Source organism: Hemitrygon akajei, chromosome 23 (genome assembly GCF_048418815.1).
Source record: "Hemitrygon akajei chromosome 23, sHemAka1.3, whole genome shotgun sequence".
Lineage (NCBI taxonomy): Eukaryota > Metazoa > Chordata > Chondrichthyes > Myliobatiformes > Dasyatidae > Hemitrygon > Hemitrygon akajei.
In genome coordinates this window covers 11,115,191-11,137,738 of record NC_133146.1, presented here as the reverse complement: position 1 = coordinate 11,137,738, position 22,548 = coordinate 11,115,191, and the positions used below count along the sequence as shown (strand labels likewise).

The window sequence follows — 22,548 nt, the reverse complement described above, 5'->3', positions numbered from 1 at the left end:
CAGTGTGTATAACCATCTGCCCTCTGCTGGGCAAGTTTTTATGTGCAATTAGAAGGTGAAATAATATAACTGATAAACAGCACAATGCTACTCTCTGGAGGCCAACTCTAGTATGAATGGTATGCGCTCCACGTACACGTGACACATAGGAGAAATTTTAACCCAAGCCATCCACGAAGAAACTGAAAAGCTGGTTCCACATTTTCCATTCCTGCTTTATTTTAGTAACTGAACAGTCAGTTTCCTGCTGAGCACATTAAGTTAAAATTAGTCTCCTATTCAAAAAGATATTGGTTTGGATTCTGAAGGAAAATACCAGTAACGTAACACTGAACTGGCATTTCTCTGCATCAATGACACAATGTTTATGGTTTCTGTTAATGCACACAGAAATGCAAGGTCCCAGACTTGCTTGCTGCTGATATCCCAAATGCAATCTGAAGTTAGCTTCCTCATGGAGTCCCCTGGTGGATTGTTTAGTTGCAACAACTCCTCATTGCTTACACTGGGGAATCTGCTTTTTTTTAACATTCAGGATCCAGCCTTGTCCACCCCCTCCCACCACCACAGTGGAAATTTATTCCTCATTCCTAAGTGCCCTGGAGAAGGTGGTGATAAACTGCTTTGTTAAATTGTTGCAGTCCTTCAGGTGATGTTCTTTTGGCAGTGCTGTTGGGCAGGTAATTTCAAGTGATGATGATGCAAAGGTGAGTGCGACTCCCCAGGTTGGCAGGTTCTCCTGGGTATGCAAGCCAGTGAATCTGGATTTCAAGGTCTGGAGTTTGGAATTCTGTCATCAGCAAGTCCTAAGGTTGAAAAATTGAAGACTGAAGGTCGATCGGAAGTCCAAAAGGCAGAATCCTGATGGCTGAAACCTTGGGTCTGTGAGTCTGTGAAGCCACTGAGAAAGTCGGAGGCATCCAATATCTGCAAGTCCACAAGTGCACTGGAGGTCCCAGAGGCAGCTAGCCCTGGGGCTGGAGGAGTGTGTGTGTGTGTGTGTGTGTGTGTGTGTGTGTGTGTGTGTGTGTGTGTGTGTGTGTGTGTGTGTGTGTGTGTGTGTGTGTGTGTGTGTGTGTGTGTGTGTGTGTGTGTGTGTGGGGGGGGGGAGTGGAATATTTTGCTGCTGTTACTTTGTTGCTGTCATTCTGTTGTTCTTGCTTGTGTTGTTCTGCTGAACATGGTGAGCATGTTATGTTGGTGCCAGAATGTGTGCTGACATTTGTGGTCTGCCCCAATGCATCCCTGGTTGTTAATAAGAATGATACACTTCACTGTATATTTCAATGTACATGTAATAAATTAATTAAGCTGAGCGACTGGCAATATATTTCTAAGCCAGTTTAGAATGGGATTTGGAGGGGAGCCAGCAGATAGAAGTGCTCCTTATGGATAGAGGTCATGGGTTTGCAAGGAATTGCTAATAGACAATAGACAGTAGGTGCAGGAGTAGGCCATTTGGCCCTTCTAGCCAGCACCGCCATTCACCGTGATCATGGCTGATCATACACAATCAGTACCCCGTTCCTGCCCTCTCCCCATATCCCTTGACCCCGCTATCTATAAGAGCTCTATCTAACTCTCTCTTGAAAGCATCCAGCGACTTGGCCTCCACTGCCTTCTGGGCAGAGCATTCCACATATCCACCACTCTCTGGGTGAAAAAGTTTTTCCACATCTCTGTTCTAATTGGCCTACCCCTTATTCTTAAACTGTGGCCTCTAGTTCTGGACTCACCCATCAGTGGAAACATGCTTCCTGCCTTCAGCGTGTCCAATCCCTTAATAATCTTATATGTTTCAATCAGATCCCCTCTCATCCTTCTAAATTCCAGTGTACACAAGCCCAGTCGCTCCAATCTTTCAACATATGACAGTCCCGCCATTCTGGGAATTAACCTTGTGAACCTATGCTGCACTCCCTCAACAGCAAGAATGTCCTTCCTCAAATTTGGAGACCAAAACTGCACACAATACTCCAGGTGGGGTCTCACCAGGGCCCTGTACAGCTGCAGAAGGATCTCTTTACTCCTATACTCAATTCCTCGTTATAAAAGCCGGCATGCCATTAGCTTTCTTCACTGCCTGCTGTACCTGCATGCTTGCTTTCATTGACTGATTTACAAGAACACCTAGATCTCGTTGTACTTTCCCTTTTCCTAACTTGACTCCATTTAGATAGTAATCTGCCTTCCTGTTCTTGCCACCTAACCCTAACTCTAATGGAGCAGTTGGAATAGCCTGAGTGAGTATCTCAGATGATGAGCCTTGCCATCATTGTAGATGGGCATGTTACTGGAACTTGTTCTTTTCCTTAGCTCACTACTGCTCTCATTTGGATGTGGTAGGACTGCAGATCTTTGATCTGATCCACTGGTTGTGAGATTTACGGATGCTTTTTTTGTTGTTTTGTTGTCTCATACTGCAGCGTCAGTAGCCAAGCAATACATCCATGTTGTACAATGAGAGGCGGCACGGTAGTGTAGCAGTTAGCGCAGTGAGATTATAGTGCCAGCAACTCGTGTTCAATTCCCGCCACTCTTTGTGAGGAGTTTGTACATTCTCCCCATGACCGCATGGATTTACTCCCACAGTCTAAAGACATACCAGTTAGGGTTAGTCAGTCGTGGGCATGTTCTGTTGGCGTGGAAGCATGGCAACACCTCATGCTTCTTATTGGTCATTAAAACAAATGACATATTTCCCTGTATGATTCTATGCTTTTATATGATGTGACAAATAGAGCTAATGCTTATCATTTTGAAGTATTCCTGGCACAGTATTGCTCCTAGCAAGTCCTTTCTCCCGCTACATTGAACCAGGGCTGCTCCCCTGGTTTGATTACAACAGTGAAATAAGGAACATGCCAAATTATGAGTCTGCTGATTGTGGCAGTGTACATTTGTGGTGCTTATGACGACCCATACTGTTCCATAGATCCTGGTTTTAAACTACCAAACCTGTTCTGAGCTATCCCATTTAGCACACTTGTATACAAGAGAAAATCTGCAGATGCTGGAAATCCAAGCAACACACATAAAATGCTGGATGAACTCAGAAGGCCAGGTAACATCTTTGGAAAAAAGTACAGATGATGTTTTGGGCCGAGACATTTATATAGTCACATGACATGCTGGAGTGTGTCCTTTGGTGTGAAACAGAACTTTCGCTCCATTACAATAAGTGCAGTTGGTCACTTCTACCAATGCTGTCATTGACAGATGTAAAGCCCCACATAGACTGGTGAAGGTGAGGTCTCAACATTCTGTGTTGCGTTTAATCTCAATTTAATCTGCAATAGTTTGACTGGAAACTATTTCCATATCACTGCTTGGAAAAGACAAGCTTTAGGAAAATACATTTATTTGTGATAATTGATAGATTGACTTTATTTTTCACATGTACAGTACATCAAAACATACAGTGAAATGCATCATTTGCATCAACATCTAACACAGTGTGAGGATGTTCTTGCGGCAGCACACAAGTGTCACAAAGATAGCGTGCCCACAACTCATTAACCCTTACGAACCAGTACATCTTTTGAACGTAGAAGGAAACCAGAGCTCCATGGGGAGAACACGGAAACTCCTTACAGACAGTAGCGGGTCCACTTAAATATCTTCAACTGCTTTAAGTGTACTTAAATTATTCAGTAACTTTGCTTTAATTAATGTTTTAAAGTTTAAAATTGCTTGACTAATTTTCGATAAATTTTGAATGGCTGTGAAAATCACAATCACAAAACTTTCTTAGGTGTTCAAAGCTTTTGACAGATTTGACAACTAGCTACACCAAGGGTTATGACTTAGCCAGCTGTTATATTTTTTTCAGCTGTTTGGTAGTTGAGGCTAAGATCTCCTTCTTGTTAGTACAATTATGTCATTAGGCCTTTGCATTCAAAGCCTCACTAGTGTGTAAACTAAGGACTGCTTTCAGCCAATTCAAACTACCAGAAACAAATTAGCCAGTCTGTTCTTAATACAGAGACTTATTGCAAATATGGATTATTTGTCACTTTCTAGGTTTTTATTTCACCAAGCAGTTTTTATCTCATCACCTCATAGCTCCAGTGAACCTAGGACATGCCCTCTTCTCATTGTTACTGTAAGGAAGGAGGTACAGGAGCCTGAAGACACACACTCAGCGATTCAGGAACAGCTTCTTCCCCTCTGCCATCCGATTCCTAAATGGACATTGAACCCATTATTATTTCTGTTTTTGCACTATTTTTAATTTAACTATTTAATATACATGTATATTTACTGTAATTGGTTTACTTCTATTTTTCTTATTTATCATGTATTGCATTGTACTGCTGCTGCAAAGTTAACAAATTTTACAACATATGCCGGTGATAGTAAACCTGATTCTGATTCAATCCTGGCTTCCAGAGTCGTCTGTGTGGAATTTTGCGTGCCCTTCCAGTGACTGCATGGATTTTCTTCTCATAATCCATTTCCTTCCCACTTTTTAATCCACCAGATTAGTAGGTTAAATAACCACAGTAAACCACCCCTAGTGTGTGTAGGTGAGTTGTGGAATCTGGGGGTAGGGGAAGTTGATGTGAATGTGCAAAGAATAAAATCAGTGAATGACGGGTGAGCGTAAATAGGTAGCTGATGATCAGCATGGAATGGGATTGTTTCCTTTTCTGTACCCTTCCAAGAATATACATTAAATATCTATATTACAGGCTATTAAAGTTATTATTTGTGACTGAAGTCAGTGACACCTGTCATTTAATCTGTACTTTATGGCCTCAACAATGCTTCATTTGCTACACCCTCGCACCCCATAACACTCCAACACCCCAAGGTTCCTACACTTCTGACTTCACGCACATCTGTGATTTCCATCACTCTAACACTGGCAGCTGTGCCTTCAGCTGCCAAGGTCAAAGCTCTACAATTCCCTCCCTAGGTCTCTTCAGTTCTTCTCTTATAACAAGCTCCTTAAAACCTTATTCATGTCAGAGTAACAAAAACAGGCAATAATGGAATCACTCAGCAGGTCAGGCAGCATCTGTGGAATGAAAAACATGCAAAACTTTTCAAGTTGAAGAACATTCCTCCTATTTCAAAGCAACACAAAATGCTGGAGGAACTCAGCAGGTTAGACAACATTTATGGAGGGACACAAACAGTTGCTGTTTCAGGTTAAGACCCTTCATCAGGTCATTTAGATATTTAAGCACTCATTCATTTCCATAGATTCTGCCTGACTTGCTGAGTTTCTCCAGCATATTGTGTGTGTTGCTCTGGATTTCCAGCATCTACAGAATCTCGTGTATTCACCCTATTTCAGTGACTTTAGGTTGTTTTCCTGATGAAGAAACTCTGATGTGCTTTTCTATGTCAGAAGTGTTGTGGAAGCTGATCTTGGTGTTAAAAAGTAGCTTAACTTCCTGCCCCAGTTTATGATAATGTATTTCCAATATCTTTTGTTTTACATAAATCTTTGACTGTTATCCCACCCAATGAAGCAGCGGGTACAGAATCACTAATAGAAGATTAGGTTTATTTGTCATTGAAGCATAGAAGAATCAAAACATACAGTGAAACACATCAGTTCTGTCAATGAGCAACGCAGTCAGAGGATGTGCTGGGGGCAGCCCGCGAGTGTCGCCATGCTTCCAGTGGCATCGTAGCAGCTCACAACTTATTAACCCTAACCTTTCCATCTTTCAAATGTGGGAGGAAACTGGAGCACCCGGAGGAAACCCATGCGGCCACAGGGGGAATGTACAAACTACTTACAGTCGGTGGCGGGAATTGAACTTCTAACCACTTTGCCACCTAACGAGCCAGATAGGTATTGGTTTTAGCATATCATCCAAAATAAGGCGTCTCTGACACCACTGCAGACTGCTGTTACAAATGTGCCACAACTCTGAGGGGCCGAAGGGTACAAAGCAGCCCCCTCCTTTTTGAGAATCGCAAGATCGCTATTAATTCAGGTCTGGGACCCAGGAAATGAGAGAGAGAATCCTCAAGGGTTTGGAATGTGTGTCCTGCCCTCAGCAAGACAAAGCCACGGATACTGGCCATTGTCTCTTGGAGACGGAATTGTGTATTGAGTACTGTACTATTCATTGAAGCCCTCAGGGAATGACCAGAGTGGGCTGGTTGAGGGATTGCCTCATCCCAACCTGATTGACATCTGAGACCCCGTGAGTAAGGATAAAAGAGGGTCTGGGGAACAACCCCTTTAGACGCATCAGGAGAAACGCTAGAAATCCCGTGACAGCGTTTAAGAGCAACAGCCGGTGGTGCCCGCGTGCGTCCTTTCCCTTGCCTGGGATTGGCGGCCGTACCACGGAAGAACGGCTTAGCTAAAAGGAGAGGACACCAACGAAATTTCGAAGGATCGACATCATAAAAAGGAAAAGCTGGCAAGTTTCAAAAATCCCTATCTTGTCTCCAACCAAAAAGCTGCAGTTGAATGAACTAAAGTGACTTTTATATTTCCATCGGACAGTACATTATCCCCTAGACAACGATAGAGCTTATTTCTTATTTATTATTATTATACCCGCACTTTTAGATTTAGTATTGACAACGTATATTATCTGTATGTTTGCATTGATATTATTTTTGTGTATTTTTACCAATAAATACTGTTAAAAATAGTACCATCAGACTTCAACGGACCTCTCTATCTTTGCTGGTAAGTGACCCAGTTACGGGGTTCGTAACAACTTGGGGTTCTCGTCTCGAGATTTGATACCAAATTGGGGGGCCAGTGAATCGGGCTTGTAAGTCCAAACTTGGATCTGGTTATGTGGGTAGCCAGACGGGAAACCAGCAAAGATGGACGTGGGTGAATTTATAAAAAACCCAACTCTGGAGGTGCTAGAGGCGGCCACAAAGTCAGAATTAATAAATATTGCGAAAGGACTAAACTTCGCAGAGGTGAGGTTGTCGATGAAAAAGCGAGAGGTGCGGAGGGCCATAACTCAGTATTATATTGTGAAGAATGTGTTTTCTGCTGAGGTATTGGAAAATATCCCTGAAAAGGCACCAGCTAGTGGGACGGCTCAGTTAGAGTTGGAGAAATTAAGGTTGGAACATGAAATTAAATTAAAACAGCTGGAAGCAGCTGAGAAGGAAAAAGAAAGGGTCGAGAAGCAATGAGAGCATGAGCTCCAGCTAAAGGAGTTAGAGCAGGACAGAGCTGAGAAACAAAGAGAGCATGAAATTCAGTTAAAACAGCTGGAAGCAGCTGAAAAAGAGAGGGAGAGATCTGAGAAAGAAAAGGAAAGAGCCGAGAAGGAGAGGGAGGCAGAGAAACAGAGGCAACGTGACTTGGATATGGAGAAGTTAAGGCAAGAGCGAAGAGTTCAAGGGTTAGACCGAGAGGAGTGGTTTGATGTTAGTCGGGAGTTGAGGGTAGTACCTCCGTTCGAGGAGACGGATGTTGATAGTTATTTCTTGCTTTTTGAAAAGGTGGCAGTGAATCAGAAGTGGCCCAAAGAGAAGTGGGTGGCGTTGTTACAAAGTGTGTTAAAAGAGAAGGCACAACGGGCATATGCGGCATTGTCCATGGAGGAGGAAGAGGCGGAGAATTATGAAAAAGTAAAGGAGGCCATTCTCCGGACCTACGAATTGGTACCTGAAGCGTATAGACAAAAGTTCAGAAATTTAAAGAAAGGGTGGGATCAGATGTATACCGAGTTTACCTATGAGAAGGGTGTGCTCTTGGATCGCTGGTGTGCAGCAGAAATAGTGGAAGAGGATTTTTGGCATCTCAGGGAGTTAACTCTGATTGAGGAACTTAAAGGTTGTGTTTCAGAGGATATCCATATGTATTTGAATGAGAAGCCGAATAAGTCCATCTCCGAATTTGCTAGGTTCGCAGATGAATATGCCCTAACCCACAAGACAAAGTTTTCCTCGAATAAAAGTTACCAGAGAGACCGTGGGAACGGTAGAGAAAGCCCGCTGGCTGAGGCAGAGGTCCCGCCGGGAGCTAGTGGTAAGATTGAGGAGGAGAGGCAAGACAGCAGGAGATTTCCTGGCTTGACCTGTTTTAACTGTGGAAAGGGGGGACATATTGCATCTAGATGCCTTGCTCCGAGGAAGGAGACAAGAAAATGGAAAGCAGCAGTCCCTATAGGATGTGCCATGGTGATCAGTAAATCGACAAGAGAGCCCCAGGTAGACAGAGTACAAGAAGGGTCTGAGACATGTATGTCAAACGGAACCGTGTCTGTGAGAGAGGGGGACACACCAGTTCCTGTGCGGATCTGGAGAGACACGGGAGCTGAACTGTCATTGATTAGCAGTAAGGTACTGGATTTTGGTCACAAGACGGGAATGGTAGCTTTGAAAGGAATAGGAAAAGGGACAGAAACGGTGCCCTTGCATAGGATCATTATAAATTGTGAGCTGGTATCTGGACCAGTTGATATGGGGGTGCGATCAGAATTCCCGAGAACGGACGCGGACGTCCTTCTTGGTTATGATTTAGCCGGTGGTAAGGTTTGGTCAGCAATGAAGCTGACGAGCCAGCCTGTGAGTGTTGAGGTCCCGCCCCTAGATTCCAAGATCTAGCCTGCATGCGCGATCACTCGCAGCATGTCGAGGAAGGCAGCTGAGACAGAGAGCAGTTTAAATCCGGCCAGTATCGATTTGGCCGAGACGTTTTTACAGACCCTGTACCACGAGGGTTTAAAGGGTGGAAAAATGGAGAATAGAAAAGTGAAAGAGAGTAAGGGAGAGGAGGTAGACCATCCCTTAGCGAGGAGAAAATTTATAGAGGCATGAAGTAAAGATGAGAAACAGATAAAGCTGTTAAAAGGTCCAGAGTTAGACATGGATGATCTGTCTGGTTTGGCAGAACTGTTTGAAGAAGTTGAAAATTCTAAAGGTGTTCCCGATAATGAAATGAGGGCAGTCCTAGATGAAAAGGATGCCATTACCTTGAAGAAGTCTGCTGGGTTGGCAGATGAGGTTGTTTCAGCCCACGGGGTTGAGTTTACTCCGGAAGGGAGTTGCCCAGAGAGTAGCTGGGAGGATCAGGGGAATTTAGAATTTGAAAAGGGTACGGGTATTGAAAGCCTGGAAGAGGCAAATGTCCCGTTTGAGTGTGTCCAAGATGTGGATGCACGTGGTACTGAACCTAGTAATGGAGCTCAGAAAAAGTCTGAGGTATTTGATTCATTTGAAAAGGAATGCAGTCCTTGTGGGTCAGATGGACTTGGTTCAGTGAAGAAAGGGTTAACCTTGGGAATAGTGGGAAGTGAGAATTCCCAGTTGTTTGTGTTCGAAGGTGTGTTAAAAGTTAGTGAGGAGATAAAAGGTGGTGATGTGAATATTATTATTGAAGGAAAAGGGAAAAGTGTAGTTCCTAAATTGAATGAAAAAAATTTAAAGTCTGGACTGGTGTCAGAAGCAGTAACCAGGCTGAAGGGACAATGGCTTGTTAACACGGTGCCTGCGAATCAATTACAGGTTGATTTGGAATGTAAAGGTGCCTCACACGCTATTGTTATTCAAGAGAGTGGTGTGAAAAGGCAGAATTCGAAATGCTGTTTGAACAAAGGGGGATCACTTTCAGATCTTAAATTGAGAACTAATAGCCTGAGGAGTCCTGAAGAGAAAACTAGCAACTTGCTTAAACTTAAAGAATTGGGTGGAAATTCGGAAAATGGTCTAAGTTTGGAACACATTGTTGATAAAATAACTCCTATGAAAGGAGCGGGTGAAAGCCTATTTCGCCATGGGGCACAAGCTCACCATGTGGGAGTTAACTGGAAAAGGGGCGAGGGTTGATGGGATGCCATTTTTAAACAGCAGAAGCCGGTTTTAAGGGATTTCGACAAAGCATGTGGATAATAAAGACAACCCCCATGGAAGACTGACTGTTAAGTTTGAAAGTAACATAAAGATTAGTATTTGCATGAACTTTTGTAGTATACACGTAAGCTAAGATCACAACTCTTTAGTTTTTGTTTGCTGAAGGAAAGAAATAAAAATAGGTGGTTATTAAATTGGAGTCTGATGCTACAAGACTTTAGTAAGGTACAAGATGTTAAGATATTAAAGGAAGTGACAATGTAATCGTTAACTGTTTAGATGCTGAATTGAATGTATAACTGTATTACTCTGTAGTGAAAAAAAATCTTTTGTATTGTGTTAGATTCTAAAATCCTGTAAGACTCTGTATTACTTCGTTTTCACCGATGGTAAAAACACTTTGAAGAAAGGGGGTGTTACGAATGTGCCACAACCCTGAGGGGCCGAAGGGTACAAAGTAGCCCCCTCCTTTTTGAGAATTGCAAGATCGCTATTAATTCAGGTCTGGGACCCAGGAAATGAGAGAGGGAATCCTCAAGGGTTTGGAATGTGTGTCCTGCCCTCAGCAAGACAAAGCCATGGATACCGGCCATTGTCTCTTGGAGACGGAATTGTGTATTGAGTACTGTACTATTCATTGAAGCCCTCAGGGAATGACTAGAGTGGGCTGGTTGAGGGATTGCATCATCCCAACCTGATTGACATCTGAGACCCCGTGAGTAAGGATAAAAGAGGGTCTGGGGAACAACCCCTTTAGACGCACCAGGAGAAACGCTAGAAATCCCATGACAGCGTTTAAGAGCGACAGCCGGTGGGGCCCGCGTGCGTCCTTTCCCTTGCCTGGGATTGGCGGCCGTACCACGGAAGAACGGCTTAGCTACAAGGAGAGGACACCAACGAAATTTCGAAGGATCGACATCATAAAAAGGAAAAGCTGGCAAGTTTCAAAAATCCCTCTCTTGTCTCCAACCAAAAAGCTGCAGCCTGAATGAACTAAAGTGACTTTTATATTTCCATCGGACAATACATTATCCCCTAGACAACAATAGAGCTTATTTCTTATTTATTATTATTATACCCGCACTTTTAGATTTAGTATTGACGATGTATATTATCTTTATGTTTGCATTGATATTATTTTTGTGTATTTTTACCAATAAATACTGTTAAAAATAGTACCATCAGACTTCAACAGACTTCTCTATCTTTGCTGGTAAGTGACCCAGTTACGGGGTTCATAACACTGCACTCTAAATGGAGTTCTGATGCAAGACTCTCTTTTTAAACTTGGTGCTATGGATGAAGTTTCCTCTCTTTAATAATTGTTAATTGGCTTGTTATTGTATCATGTAGCAAGATGGAGTGAGAAGCTTTTGTTTGCAAATCATCTAGACAGTTCATTCCATACATAAGTACATATAAAAAGGAGAAACAGAATGCAGCATATGGTGTTTAAGTGGCAGAAAAGTGCCTTGCAGATAGACAAATAAAGTTCAAAGGTCATAATGAGGTCCAGACAGACATACTTTATTGATCCCGAGGGAAATTGGGTTTCGTTACAGTCGCACCAACCAAGAATAGTGTAGAAATATAGCAATATAAAACTATAAATAATTAAATAATAATAAGTAAATTATTCCAAGTGGAAATAAGTCCAGGACCAGCCTATTGGCTCAGGGTTTCTGACACTCCAAGAGAGGAGTTGTAAAGTTTGATGGCCACAGGCAGGAATGACTTCCTATGATGCTCAGTGTTGAATCTCGGTGGAATGAGTCTCTGGCTGAACGTACTCCTGTGCCTATTCAAGTGTTTGGTAACAGTGGGATGGAAGCTTGCATCTTGTGCTATATGCTCTCAAGCTTTTGTATCTTTTCCCAATTTGAGGCTTAGGTCATGGTGTGAGGGGTCCTTGATGCTGTAGCCTGCTTTCCTGAGGCAGCAGGAAGTATAGGATCCAGATTTGTGTTCATACCCTTCCTTAAAGTGTGAAATCTCAAGACTCCATACAACTCTCTTTGGCACAGGTCACCTTCCTTGGAGGAGACTCAGACATTCAGCACGTCCTGTGTTCCAACAGGGGTCAGATTTCATCATCCGTTACAACTGAGGGAATGGATGTTCTGACAGATAAGGGTATTTGACCTTCCCATGTTTCTCTCAAACAATCGGGAGATTGGAAGCAGAAACACTTTGGACTTCAGTGAAGCTTGAGATTTCCCAGACCGCTGTTGGGCTGTGTCTGTTTGCACTAAGCTGAGTTGTCTTTTACTGCTATCTGGCTGTGCATCTGAAGTGTAAAATGAGATATTTCTTACATACTTTGAGAAATGCAGATACCAGGCTCACTTGCCAGAGAAATACGTGTCAAGTAACAGCTAGCTAAAACATTCAGCATTAACTTTCTTTAAATCTATTTTTACCTTTGGGATTAGGTAAGGTAGGAAAACATGCTGCCTGGTCACATAGCCATAGCACTGTGAAAGCGATAAAATTCATACTTTTCCTGATAAATGGAGAATCCAAAAGGATAATTCTTGTTCAAAAACGTAAGGCTGAATATAGTTTCACAATTTAGTCTCAAACAAAAAGAACAGGAACATGATGAGACCTTTCTTTTTTTTGGGCAGTTAAATTGTCTGTTGGTTTTCACTACTCAGCTGACATATAAGGAATAATCCACTGAGGAGCCTGAAGCATTCTCTCAGTTTCAGTATCTCCAGTGAAATGCATTTGCACTTTTCACACTCTCAGGATGTCTCCAGACAAATGAGTACCTTTGAAATCCATTCGCTATTGTAAGGCATGATGTAAGGCAGCCAAGTTATGCACAGAAAGCTCTAACAATGAGATAGATCATCTATCTCATATTATATCAACAACCAACGCAGCCCGAGTGTTATGCTAGGGACAGCCTGAAGGAAGTTGCCACACTTCCTTCATTAACATAGCCTGCCCACAACTCAGTCACCCTAGCCATATGTGTTTGGAATGTGGGATGAAACAGGGGCACCAGTAGGAAACCCACATGGTCACAGGGAGAACATAGAAACTCCTTATAGACAGCAGTGGGAGTTGAAACCTGGTCGGTGATTGCTGGCGCTGTGAAGCAATGCACCTACCACTATGTTAATAATAAACTAATTTACCTGACGAAGGGTCTTGGCCTGAAACGTCGACAGCGTTTCTCCCTATCGATGCTGCCTGGCCTGCTGTGTTCCACCAGCATTTTGTGAGTGTTGCTGAACTAATTTACTTATTTACTTTGCTAATGATTGGAAATAGACTGACTGAGCAGTAGAAGCTGGTTTGGATTTCTCCTGCTTTTTGAGAACAGGACACAGCCCGACAATTTTCCACATTTTGACTTTATCTATTTGTTTAAATATAGATACAGCTCGGAATGGGCCCTTCCAGTCCTTCGAGCCATGCCATCCGGCAATCTCGCCATTTAATCCGAGCCTAATCACAGGACAAATTAACCTGCCAACTGGTACGTCTTTGGACTGTGGGAGGAAACCGGTATACCCAAAGGAAACTCACAGGAAGAAAGTACAAACTCCTTACAGGCAGCAGCAGGAATTGAACTCAGGTCTGCTGTGCTGTAAAATGTTGTGCTAACCACTACACTACCATGCTGTCCTTATTATGCAGATGTCAGTTTTTATTTCCGAAGCAGCAGTATGCAACAGCTGGCCCACAGGATGGTTGGTTCAGACTGTTACAGTAATTGACAGTACCATAGGAAGATGGCGTTGAAGAAGCTTATGAGAGGAAAAAGACCAAGTACTCTGATGCACCATCAATAACTCACTCTGAGACGTAAAAGTGAGGTATCGGCTTTTATTGACTGGAAGAAGGAACAAGCAGTGAGTGACCACCATACTACATCCTGGAGACTGAGAGGCTGGGCTCAGACCTCCATCACCTTTATACAGGGGTCTGTGGGAGGAGCCACAGGAGCAGTCATCAGGGGCATGTCCAGACAGGTATATGTAGTTCACCACATACTCTGAACTGGCAGCTGAAGCTGCTCAGAATGGCTGGAAGACCAAGATTTTCCCTGTAGAAGTGGGATGTAGGGGATTCATTGCTCCATCTACAACCAGTCTATTGAAGAAGGTGGGGGTGAGGGGTGTCTCTCTCCAACAAGCAATCAAGTCCTTGTCAAATGCAGCAGAGGAAAGCAGCAATTGGATTTGGATTAAAAGGAAAGACAACAACTGGACTGCAAGATGAAGACAGGAGGGTATGGAACTGAGGGGGGTGTACCTGGGATGCCAGGTAGCACCGGTGAGCCCTCTGGAGACGTCGTGGGCTTATCAACGAAACGTCAAAGAAGGAGGGTGCCCACCTGATGACCCCGATGAAGTAGCTACCCTCCTCATCACCACTCCAAGCCTACTGCCAACATCGAGAGTGCCGACTTTATCATTGGGATTGAAACATCAGGTCCTAGTAGCTCTACTGAGATAGCTGTGCAGAATGTAGCAAGCTACACTCTGCATAGCCATCTCATTTCCTGAAATCAGATCCTGGCTGGGTTATTCCTAAGAAGCACATGGTCCTCCTGTCATAAAAGCCAACTCATAAATTGTTTGTCAGTGAGTTAAGCCATGCCCTGATTTACTGGCTGTCAATACTGTCAAAAGATTTTTAATCGTAGTTAAATAACCAACAACATAGTTCACTTCAAAATATGTAAATTCCTTGAAACTACCTACTTCCTTTGGAGTTGTTTCTCTTGGTTGAATAAATGGAGTCACTGGATGCAATAATAGAGAATGGTGGAAATGCCTAGCAGATCAGGCAGCATCTGTGGAGAAAAAAGAGTTAACATTTCTGATAAGTTAGGACTACTATAGAAAGTGGCTGACAAAGATTGATAATGGTGCAGGTTTATTGCTGAGATCTCCTTAATTTTTGCATATTTCCTTACAATATTGAAGCAGGCCATTAGATCCATTAAACTCATACCGATTCCCTGAGGAAACTTGTTTCCACACTCAGTTCCTCATTATCTATCTTCTACACATTCTCATTAGCCGCCACACGATTTCCCCAGCAGTGACTTAAACAAGGAGAAATTTTTAGCAGCCAATTGGGCTCCCACACAAAATGCTGGAGGAACTCAGTAGGTTAAGCAACATCTATGGAAAGGAATAAGCAGTTGATGTTTCAGGCCGAGCCCCTTCAAAAGGACTGAAACAGAAGGGGCCAGAAGCCAGAATACTACCAACAGAACATTTTGCAATGTGAAAGGAAACTGCAGTACACAGGGCAAATCCACAGAGTCAAAGGGTAAGCATGTAAGCTCCTCAAAGCTAGAGCTGGAATCTAATTGTAGAAAGCTATCAGACTTCATGAGGAGTCTAATACTGGAATATGATCAGAATGATAGCAATGATGAAGTTTCAGGAAATCTGTGTGTTCTGCAAAAGCAAATGACAATTTATCAAATGTCAATCCACTATTCCTGCCAAAAAAAAACTTGTCGTCACTGTGGTAGAACCTGCTACGGTGGTCTGTAGAGAAGCGTGGTAGAATCTCACCACTGAAAAACATTGCAGTTTTAATTTTATAGGTAACTATTTTTGTATCCTTTTAGAGGGGAAAAGAAACAGACCAGCAGATAAACTGTTCTGGCAATACTTCTCATTACAAAAGGCCAGGCATGCCATTATTCAGGAATCTTAAAGAGGAAGAGACTGACATGGAGCAGACAGAAAATGCCCAAGAAGGCATATAGGTCATTTCCATTGGCAGTCATAGGAGGAGTTACAAAATAACAAAGGAGATGGGTTAAATCCTGCAGTCACTCTCCCTGTCATCAGTGTCTGATGTTGTTTATATATCACTGGAGTTCAGCCAATGGGAATTCATAATCTTCTATCAGCTTCAACACAGACACGTCCAGATCAACCCATCTGGAAAACACAATGTCAATCCAACATTTGAGACTATAGGTCTGTCACTGAGAAGATTGGCACCATCCAAATACAAAACAGCTCACTTGACTGATGCCTATTCCGCACCCTCAACATTTAGTCACCAGCACATCAATGCTGCAGTATGTACCATCCACAAAATACACTGTAGCAGATGATCAAAGATCCTTTTGACAGCTCGTCACAAACCCACAGCCTCTACCACCTATAAAGATGAGGAATCAGATCCTCTTCACATTACACAACATCAAATTGAATGGGCTCAGACTTTTTTTCTCTGGAGTGCAGGAGAATGAGGGGAGATTTAACAGGTACAGAAAATTATGAGAGGTGTAGATAGAGTATTGTATAGAGAGTGTAAATTCAGACACCGAGTTTGGGTGAGATTAGAACTAGACGTTATACAGTAGGTTAAGGGCAAAAGGTAATATATTTAAGGGGAACCTGAGGGTGAATTTCTTCACCCAGAGGAAAGTGAGGATGTGGAATGAGCCACCAGCAGAATTAGTAAAACTGCTACAGGATTATGCAAAAGTCTTATAGACCCTAGCTATATATGCCAAAGACTTTTGCACAGTACTGTATATACATACATTTCTCATTCTAATTTATAGTTTTTCTTATGTATTGCAATGTAGTGCTGCTGCAAAACAACAATATTTCACAACATATGTCAGTGATATTTAACTTGATTCTTATTCAATAATTTTTCATATTATGATCTGTCTGTCTGTTATACGCAAGGTCCTTGGAGTATGTCTGCTCTCTACCAGCTGACTAGCTCTTTTCATGGTCTCCCTTCATAATTTTATTCCTTGACATTTGATATTCCACTTTAGCCAAGTAGTTCAGTAACTGTGGGTTGTTGTGTGTTCTGCAGACCCTGTGGGCTTGCTATGTTGGCATCTGAATGTGTGGCAAGACTTGTGAACTGTCGCCAACTCATCCTAAGGTACTGTTGGTTGTTAACACAAACACATTTCACTGTATGTTTCAATGTACAAGTGATAAATGAGTGAATCTGAATCTAAATCTAAACCCAAATTAGATCATATTCTAGACCACAGGCTGTAGCTGAAACTTTGTAGGCAGATTTACAATACTTGGGAAAATAGAAATAAGGGAAAATTGAATCCTGAATATTGGATATCACTTGCAAGGGCAGCATTTATTGTCGATTCCCATTTTGACTGGGGCGTGGAGCTGAAGTTACATTGATGTAAGAATGGAGGATTCCCTTCTCCAAAGGGCATTAGCAATGTGCAGTGTGGAAACATTCAGGTATCACCAGGAACGAGGTTACACAGGACGACTTAAGAACTTACAGCTTTAAGACTATAAAGGGGTATAGCAAAAATTGATAAAGATTCCTTATGGTGGTTGGTGGATGAAAAATAGCAGCTACGTTAGGGACACTTATGAAACTCTTAGACACATGAATGATAGAAAAATGGAGGGCTATGTAGGAGAGATGGAATAGTTGGTACAAGTTCAATGACTGAAGGGCCTGCACTGCACTTTATTGAAACTAAAAGCACACATTTCCATAAAAATTTAAGGATAGTTTGGGAAAATATCCCCACATTGAGGGTGAATAGAATACAGAACACATGTCTTAAACTTGTAAAATCATTTTTAGCATCAGACTTTGAAAACGTGGAGCAGCAATTAAAACAATTGTGCACTGGAACACCGGTTAGATCAGGTGGGAAATCTCAAATATCAAAGTGAATTTATGATCTAAGTGCATATATGTTATCATATACTACCCTGAGATTCATTTTCTTGCAGGCGTTAACAGTAGAACATAGAATCAGTGCAAAACTATACACTGACAAACAACCAATGTGCAAAAGAAGACAATCTATGGAAATAATAATAATAATTATTATAAATTAGTAAATAAATACTACTGAGAACATGAGTTGTAAAGTCCTTTGAAGAACAAGATGCTGAAAAATGACACCAGAATGAATGACTCAAACAGTGTATTTTTTATGTATTTCTACATATGTTGCCATAGTTCACTATCATTTTGCATCAATTTGCTTAGAACTGTAGAATAAATATGGGCTGTTTCTTCTGCCACGTACCGACCGTGCATGCTGATTATAGGTGTTGTTATTCTATGCAACTTCCACATCGTGGCGCTACGCTCCATAATAGAGAAAAGCATTACTAAGTCTACAGTATATGCAGAAAGCTGGAGATTCATCCAGTTCATTCATGGGCACAACCCTACCAAACATCAAGGACATCTTCAAGAGGGCACAAGAATCCTCACTAAAGAAGCTGTTTCTGAATCATTGAGTGTGTGCCTTCAGGCTCCTGTATCTCATCCCTGATGGTAGGAATGAGCATGTCCTGGGTGACGGGGGGGGGGGGGGCTTAATGATGGATGCTACCTTTTTGAACATAGCAGAGTACAGCATAGGAACAAGGCCATTCCCCTTACAATGTTGTGCCAAACCAACTAAAAAGCAAATCCCTCCTGCCTACACCATGTCCACATACATATCCCTCCATCTTCCTCTTATTCATGTGCCTATCCAAAACTCTAATGTATTTGCTTCTACCACAATACCAGACAGCACATTCCAAACATCCACTGCTCTCTGAGTAAAAAACTAACCCCTCCCATCACCCTTGAATCTACCTCCTCTCACCTTCAATGCATGCCCTCTGGTATTAGACATTTCAACTCTTGGAAACAGATACTCTCTGTAACCTCTATCCGTAACCTTGTAAACCTCTATCAGATCTCCCCCCCAGCCTCCGACACTCCAAAGAAAACAACTCAAGTTTATCCAGCCTTTCATGGTAGCACGTGCCCTCTAAACCAGGCAGCATTGTGGTAAACTGCTTCTGCTCCCTCTCCAAAGCCTCAACATCCTTCCTATAGTAGGGTGACCCGAACTGTATGCAGTACTCCTGATGTGGCCTAACCAGACTCTTATAAAGTTGCAAAATTACCTTCTGATTTTTGAACTCAATGCCTTGACAAATAAAAGTAAGGATTCCATTAAGCCTTCTTAACAAACTTATTGGCCTGTGTAGCCACCTTCAAGGAGCTATGAACTTGGATCTCTCTGCTCAGCAACACTGATCGGGATCTTGACCTTAACAGTGTACTGTCTCCTTGCATTTGCCCCACCAAGGTGCAACACCTGACATTTATGTGGGTTAAACTCCATTTGTCATTTTTCTGCCCATATCTGCAAATGATCTATATCATAGTATATTCTTTGCCAGCCTACTACACTATCCATAACTCCACTAATCTTGATATCATCCCCAAATTTACAAACTCATCCATCTACATTTTCATCTAGGTCATTTATATACATCACAAACAGCAGAGGTCCCAGCACAGATCCCTGTGGATCTGTGTGCAGTTTTGGTCTCTGAATTACAGGAAGGATATTAATAAGGTTGAAGAGTGCAGAGAAGGCTTACAAGGATGTTGCCGGGACTTGAGAAACTGAGTCACCGAGAAAGGTTGAATAGGTTAGGACTTTATTCCCTGGAGCGTAAAAGAATGAGGGGAGAATTGATAGAGGTTTATAAAATTATGATGGGTATAGATGCAAGCAGGCTTTTTCCACTGAGGTTAGGGGAGAAAAAAACCAGAGGACATGGGTTAAGGGTGAAGGGGGAAATGTTTAAAGGGAACATTGGGGGGGGGCTTCTTCACACAGAGAGTGGTGGGAGTGTGGAATGAGCTGCCAGATGAAGTGGTAAATAAGGGCTCACTTTCAACATTTAAGAAAAATTTGGACAGGTACATGGATGAGAGGTGTATGGAGGGATATGGTCCAGGTGCAGGTCAGTGGGACTAGGCAGAAAAATGGTTCGGCACAGCCAAGAAGGGCCACAAGGCCTGTTTCTGTGCTGTAATGTTCTATGGTTCTAACTCCACTAATTACAGACCTCCAGCTCGAATAAGTCCCTTCAACCACTACCCGCTGTCTTCTACACACAAGCCAGTAATGAATCAAAGCAAAGCAACCAATTCTTATGGATCGCATGTATCTTAATCTTCTAGATTAGCCTCCCACAAAGGACTTTGTTGAATGCCTTACTAAAATCCATGCAGACAACATCCACCACCCTACCTTCATCAGTTTCCCTTGTCACCACATCAAAAAATTTAATCAAGTTGATAAGGCACGACCTACCACACACAAAGCCATGCTGGCTCTCCCTAATTAGGTGACAGGTTTCCAAATGCTCACTGAGGCATCACTTTCTGAAGATGTATTGGATACTGGGGAGGCTAATGCCCATGATGGAGCTGACTAAGTTTACAACTCTCTGCAGCTTATTTCGATCCTGTGTAGTACCTCCCTACTCCGTACCAGCTGGTGATACAGCCAGTTAGAATGCTCTCCACAGTACATCTGTAGAAATGTGCGACTGTCTTTGGTGGCAAACCAATTCTTCTCACACTCCAAATGAAACATAGCCACTGCTGTGCCTTCCTTATAACTGCATTGATATATTGGGCCCAGGAGAGATCCCAGGAGATGTTGGCACCCAGAAACTTGAAATTGCTTACTCTTTCCACTTCTGATCCCTCAATGAGGACTGGTGTGTTGTCCCTTGTCTTAATCTTTCTGAATTTCACAATCAATTCTTTGGATTTACTGACGGTGAGTGCAAGGTTGCTGCTGTGATACTACTCAATTGGTATTACGCCCCTGTACGCCCTCTTGTCACCACCTGAAATTGTGTCATCGGCAAATTTATAGATGGCATTTGAGCTGTGCCTGGCTGTATAGTCATGGGTGTAGAGAGGGTAGAGCAGTGGGCCAAGCACACATCCCTGAGGTACTAGTTTTGTGTCATTGTCTAAAACCATACCCACAATTTCTTACGTTCACCTTTTGAGTAGCAGTAATAAGGAAATGTTCTCTCTACATCTACATTCTGGTTGGTATGGTAACACTTTATCTGCATGACAAAAATTGTTTAAAAAGTGGTTTACAGCAACATTATCAAATATAACTTTTTGAAAATCCAAGTAGGTGATTGTTCCAGTCCAGACTTCTTTGCTCTGATACTCTCTTGTACTACATTTCAAATATTATCTCCTGCAAACAAATTTAGATAACACACTTCTATCCATATTCCAACACAAATCCTCATTACCCTCTTCATTCTCAGTTACCAATGTCTCCATTTGTACATTTTTGTTTTCTGTGCTTATGTCTCCATGGGTTCATCCCTCTTCTCCATCTCTGCAATTTTCTCCAGCTTTACAATGTTCAGAGGTTCCCCTATTTCTGAGTCCATGAACACTCATCACCGGATTCACCATCAGCAGCCATGCTATTTGATGATGAGGCCTCAAGATCCAAACTACCCTTCCTAAATCTCTCCAACACGCCACCTCCCTTTAATTCATTAACCTACCATTTCTCCACAAGACTCGCATAGGACATGTAGCTTCAGCAAGAGCAACAACGGCATCAATCTATGACCTATCTGATGCTGAAATCCCATCCAAGACCACAGATCACTGCTAACAATACATGTCCTTGATAAAGCTTTCTCATGCTTCCTATATGGTGTTCAGCATTACACTATTTTGGACAATGTATATGCTCTCATTTGAAGCAGATGTCCAAACCATCCTAACTTTTCCTTTTGTTAAAGCAGTAAGTTTTGTCCTGATTCTTATTCAATAATTTCTCATATCATGATCTGCCTGTCTGTTATACACAAGGTCCTTGGAGTATGGTTTCAGATGATATGTCCTCACCAACATCAAGGTTCTCTGGGATTACTTGGAGAAAAAGAAGCAAGCAAGACAGCCAAAATCTGCAGAAGAACTGTGGCAAGTTTTCCCAAGATGCTTGGGACAACCTACCGGCCAAAGTTCTTCAAATAAACTGCACAGCAGTGTACCTAAAAGAATTGATGCAGTTTTAAAGGTGGTCACGCCAAAGATGATTTAGTTATTTTTATTGTTTACTACTCTTTAAAATACTTTCTTGATATTTATAAACCTTTCATTATTTTTGAAAGCATCTTCGCTTAACAGATTTTTTTAACATGTGCCTAAGCCTAAGACTTTTGCAATAGTACTGTACTTTTTGACCAGAAAATTAGTTTGGAAGGTCTGTTACCCAAGATAAATGAAGTTCTTGCTGTGGCCTTCCACCCACTCAGCTCTGCAACACACTTAAGACGTTACTGCTTAAGGTCTTCGGTTATGTCTTCTTCATTCCCATTTGATGCGCAGATGTTCTTCATAACGATTTTGCTAATTTTGAATCGACCTTTCTGTATGACTCCCATCTGTTGATATTTATTTCCCAGTGTTGACCATGACAGAGTTAGTTAATTTGTCATCTCAAGTTTCTTCAACGTTACTCATTTGAAGTCCGAGAGTTTTGAGCGATCTCTGTCAGTCTGTTTTCCTTTTCACGTCAATTTGACAGCGGATTGAGGTCCTTCAAGCAACTGGTTAACAATCTCTTTGAGAAAACATTTTTCACCTGATGTAGCCTGGCTTCAGATTTTGTTTGATAACTGTAGGAGTTATTATTAAAAAAACAAATGAAGTCAATTGTTCCAATTTTATGAAGTGCGCAGTTTCCTCAACGCGCATGAAATTGCAAATCCATCAGAAATAAACTATTCCAAGCTAGAGTACGTCAAATGATGCAGTTAAACTAAAGGTAAAAAGTTTGAGTGATTGAAGACTGTCACTGCCCCTCCGCTCTCGAAGTTTTCCTCAGCTGTTGCCCAGAGCAACCGCTGCCGGAAAGCTCAGCTAGAGAGTTTGCGACATTTTATG

The 22,548-nt window shown here is 42.2% G+C and overlaps 1 long non-coding RNA gene across 1 annotated transcript; it reads right to left on the bottom strand.

Moving 5' to 3' along the window:
- Nucleotides 1-3,408: 3,408 nt before the first annotated feature.
- LOC140715151 (uncharacterized) lies at nt 3,409-22,479 on the bottom strand. The gene is made up of 3 exons (XR_012096072.1): nt 21,875-22,479; nt 14,520-14,611; nt 3,409-4,184 (listed from the first exon to the last, which is right to left on the bottom strand). It is a non-coding gene; the product is annotated as an uncharacterized lncRNA (long non-coding RNA).
- Between the last annotated feature and the right edge of the window lie 69 nt (nt 22,480-22,548).